The 4,653-nt window shown below is 39.7% G+C and overlaps 1 pseudogene; it reads left to right on the forward strand.

Moving 5' to 3' along the window:
• Window positions 1-1,736: 1,736 nt before the first annotated feature.
• On the forward strand, window positions 1,737-3,192 carry LOC102770267 (annotated as a pseudogene).
• The last annotated feature ends 1,461 nt before the right edge of the window (window positions 3,193-4,653 follow it).

The raw sequence follows: 4,653 nt of genomic DNA on the forward strand, positions 1-4,653 counted from the left end.
ATCTTACTTCTATCATTGACAGTCCCTCTAGGTTGTGGGCTGCTTGCCTGTGTTCCTGAGAAGCATCTACGGTACCAGTCTATAGAGTGTGTTTTCTTTAGTGAATTACCGGTATGTTTACCGGTAATAAACTTGCACTGTTTTATGTATATGTTTGATTACATGCAGCCTTGTGACAGTTTTCCTGCATGTCATAAGCATTTGAATATAAATTAAAATGTTAAAATCAAATCTGATATTGTTTTACCTTTTATTTGGTGTGTGGAAGGTGTGCGGAAGAGGGGGTAGTCTTATACGGCGAGTATATAACAAACTCTGTATTTTGAGTGGAAATGTTAGGGGGTCGTCTTATACGCCCAGTTGTCTTATACGCCGGCAAATACGGTATATAAGTCCTAGCTGGTTTGGCTCAGTGGATAGAGCTTCGGCCTGCCTAGCTTCGGCACATGCCTAGGTTAAGGGCTCTAATCGATAAAAAAATATCTTTAAAAAAAAGAAGTGCCAATTAAAATTAGATTAAAAAAAGAGTTAATGATCTACATGGAAGTGCTTCCCTTCCCCACTTGCTTGTACTTGAACATTTTTCTCAATATAATCATTTCTATGACATTTGCCAACCTATTTTCATTGAAGTAATTTGGAAAGCTCATAGAATACTTGGAAGCAATACTTTGAGTCACAAATACAAAAGTAAACAACACATGGAACATTTGAACAGACTTTGGCACCAGCCACATGAATGAATTGAAAGACAATCTGATGCTTGAACCTAGTACCTGATGACGAATGGAAAATTACAGAGTCTCACTTCTAACCTTGACATTCCTAAGAGGTTTTAGTTTCACAAGAGGTCAGGCATGCATAAATAATAAGTGGAGCACCCAAACAAAAGTAAGCCTTGTTAACAACAATCATCTGTGAGAAGTTCTACATAATTTGTTTTTCCTGCTCCTGGCACTAGAACATGGCTAGAGTAATAATGTAGAGGTCATTGTTGCACATGTGCCTGAGAGGATTGCTTTATCAGTACTCTAAAAAGACTTTATGTTTATGTTTAAAATTACTGAACTCACTATGGAATGATAACTATATAAATTGTACTGTGCAATTAACTGGGAACATAATTATGTGCAAAATAATAGACAGTGGGTTTACATATAGCTTTTCCCTAAGAAATTGCCATAAAATTTACCCTGTGTATGTAAGGACATCACTTTTTAAAAATAAAGTCTGGGTTCATTTCTTGTGATTTACAAATAACTTTTGTCTCTTGAGCAGCTCTTAACCAAGGAGAGACCGCCGTAGAGGATGTATGGATTGGTTATCCAAGCATTCTTCATCTTATGAAACAGAAAGATCTAAAAAAGAAAATGAAATGAGATTTCACTTACTATAAACTGTCATATACCTTTAAAAAAAACCCACAAAACACTATCCTGGACAATAGCACCTCTAGCTACAGTTTTGTACCTTTTATTTATTTTTATTTTTAGAGGAAGTGGAAGAGAGTGGGAGAGACAGAGAGAGAAACATCTATGTAAGAGAGACATATTAATTGGTTGCCTCCTGCACGCACCCTGACCAGGGCCTGGAATGGAGCCTGCAACTGAGGTACGTGCCCTTGACTGGAATCCAACCCAGGACCCTTCAGTCCTCGGGCCAGTGCTCTATTCACTGAGCCGGCTAGGACTAAACTGTCAATATACCTTAACAAATTGGTCAAAAATTTTTTTGTTTCTTTACAATAAGATGTTATATATAAGGAAGTAGGAGGATTGTCTCGAATTTGGGCCACCTGGAAAATATTGAAAGTGAAAGCAGTGCGATAACTCCTTTCTGCTGGTGAACGCCGCGGAGCAAGCATCATTGGAATTTCCCCTGTTACAGTCATCATGTCTAAGTCTGAGTCTCCCAAGGAGCCGGAGCAGCTGCGGAAGCTCTTTATCAGAGGTTTGAGCTTTGAAACAACCGATGAGAGTCTGAGGAGCCATTTTGAGCAATGGGGAATGCTCACGGACTGTGTGGTGATGAGAGATCCAAACACCAAGCACTCCAGAGGCTTTGGGTTTGTCACCTATGCCACTGTGGAGGAGGTGGATGCAGCCATGAAATCAAGGCCACACAAGGTGGACGGAAGAGTGGTGCAACCAAAGAGGGCTGTCTCAAGAGAAGATTCTCAAAGACCTGGTGCCCACTTAACTGTGAAGAAGATTTTTGTCGGCGGTATTAAAGAAGACACTGAAGAACATCACCTAAGAGATTATTTTGAACAGTATGGGAAAATAGAAGTGATTGAAATCATGACTGACCGAGGCAGTGGCAAAAAGAGAGGCTTTGCTTTTGTAACCTTTGACAACCATGACTCTGTAGACAAGACTGTCATTCAGAAATACCATACTGTGAATGGCCACAACTGTGAAGTAAGGAAAGCTCTACCTAAGCAAGAGATGGCTAGTGCTTCATCCAGCCAAAGAGGTCGAAGTGGTTCTGGAAACTTCGGAGGTAGTCGTGGAGGTGGTTTTGGTGGAAACAACAACTTTGGTCGTGGAGGAAACTTCATTGGTTGAGGTGGCTTTGGTGGCAGCCGTGGTGGCGGTGGATATGGTGGCAGTGGGGATGGCTATAATGGATTTGGTAATGATGGGAGCAATTTTGGAGGTGGTGGAAGCTAGAATGATTTTGGCAATTACAACAATCTTCAAATTTTGGACCTATGAAAGGAGGAACTTTGGGGGCAGAAGCTCTGGCCCTTATGGTGGTGGAGGTCAATACTTTGCCAAACCACGAAACCAAGGTGGCTATGGTGGTTCCAGCAGCAGCAGTAGCTATGGCAGTGGCAGAAGGTTTTAATTACTGCCAGGAAACAAAGCTTAGCAGGAGAGGAGAGCCAGAGAAGTGACAGGGAAGCTACAGGTTACAACAGATTTGTGAACTCAGCCAAGCACAGTGGTGGCAGGGCCTAGCTGCTACAAAGAAGACATGTGTTAGACAATACTCATGTGAATGGGCAAAAAAAACCCGAGGACTGTATTTGTGACTAATTGTATAACAGGTTATTTTAGTTTCTGTTCTGTGGAAAGTGTAAAGCATTCCAACCAAGGGTTTTAATGTAGATTTTTTTTTTTTGCACCCATGCTGTTGATTGCTAAATGTAATAGTCTGATCATGACGCTGAATAAATGTGTCTTTTTTAAAATTAAAAAAAGAAAGTGATAGCAGTACATTAATTCATTTTTTTTAAAAAACAGGGAAACCAAGGTAATTTAAGTTTTATCGATTGATTTGAGAGAGAGAGAGAGAGAAACATCAATATGCTATTCTATTTATTTATGCATTTATTGTATGTGCCCTGACCAGGGACCAAATTCGTAACCTTGGATTATTAGGACGATGCTCTAACCAACTGAGTTTCCTGGCCAGGACTACATTAATTTATTTTCATAAATAGTTTTCTTTTTTTGTGTGTGTTTAATTAATTTAAGTGTTCATTTTAAAATACTAAAAAAAGTATGTGGTAATTAATCCTAAAGTTGAATGTTTTCAGCTTTTGTTTCTAGGTGGTGAGATTTCTGATGTTTTTATAAGTCTTTTACTTTGTCATAGTTTTGAAAGTTTTGAAATAAATAAGTGAAGTCTTATAACTCAAAATATGAAATAATCTCTAGTTTGAAATTTTTCTGAACCAGGGCTATCAGGAAAATGACAGTGTAGGAGTTTCTAGCACCTTCTTCTCCTAGAAGCATCCATTTGAATAACTATCCATGCACAGAAGAATCTTCACAAGAGCGAAGGATACCAGGTGAGGGATTCCTGGCCCCTGGCTTACCCCAGCACCTGCCGGCTCTAGGATGTTGAACAGATAGATACTTGTACTCCCATGTTTACTGCAGCATTATTTACAGTAGTCATGACAGAAACACTGAAGGCACTGGGGGGCAGAGAACATCCATCCTGCTATGCTTTGCTTGAATTTCTACCTCGCAGAATCTATGAAGATAAATAAATAGTTGTTTGGAGTAATTTATCACATAATGTAACTAGAACTGAAGGTGTATCCTCTCTCTTCAGGTTATAGCAGTCAGTAAATAGAATTTGGGGTCCCCTTATCAATACATTTTATTTAAGTATAATATAAGGAAAATGCCAAAAATAAATATTCAGATAATGAATAATCAAAAATGAATACTTGAGTAATGAACACCCAGGAAAAAAAAGCTATGTTCAGAAATGACTTATCTGTGTTTTTTCTCCCATTTGTCCTTTTGTTATCAGTGGAAATAGGGTATCCCCTTCACTACTGGGTGCTGGGGATAGGGTTCTTAAAATATATTGGGAAAATAATCTTCTGAGGTCTGCATGGGAGAATGAGTGATCTTTATTTGCATGGGTTTCCAAAGTCCCATTTCCCTTAATCCAGTCCTAGAAGAAATGTAACTGGGGCTTTAGCTAGGAGTAAAGACAGTGTCCAGAATTTCCACTCCATGGAGTTGGGGCCGGTATAGCATCTGACTACTTGCAGTCTGTTTGTCCATTATGTGGGGTCCTCAAGGCTGTGGGCCATGTGGGTGAATGTAGGGAAGCCAAGAGAGCACACCACCTGCAACAAGAATCCCAAGGGAACCAGGAGCACCAGGAGCCAAGAGCATGCCAAGA

The sequence above is a fragment of the Myotis davidii genome, unplaced genomic scaffold (assembly GCF_000327345.1).
Source record: "Myotis davidii unplaced genomic scaffold, ASM32734v1 scaffold168, whole genome shotgun sequence".
In the NCBI taxonomy this organism is placed as follows: Eukaryota; Metazoa; Chordata; class Mammalia; order Chiroptera; family Vespertilionidae; genus Myotis; species Myotis davidii.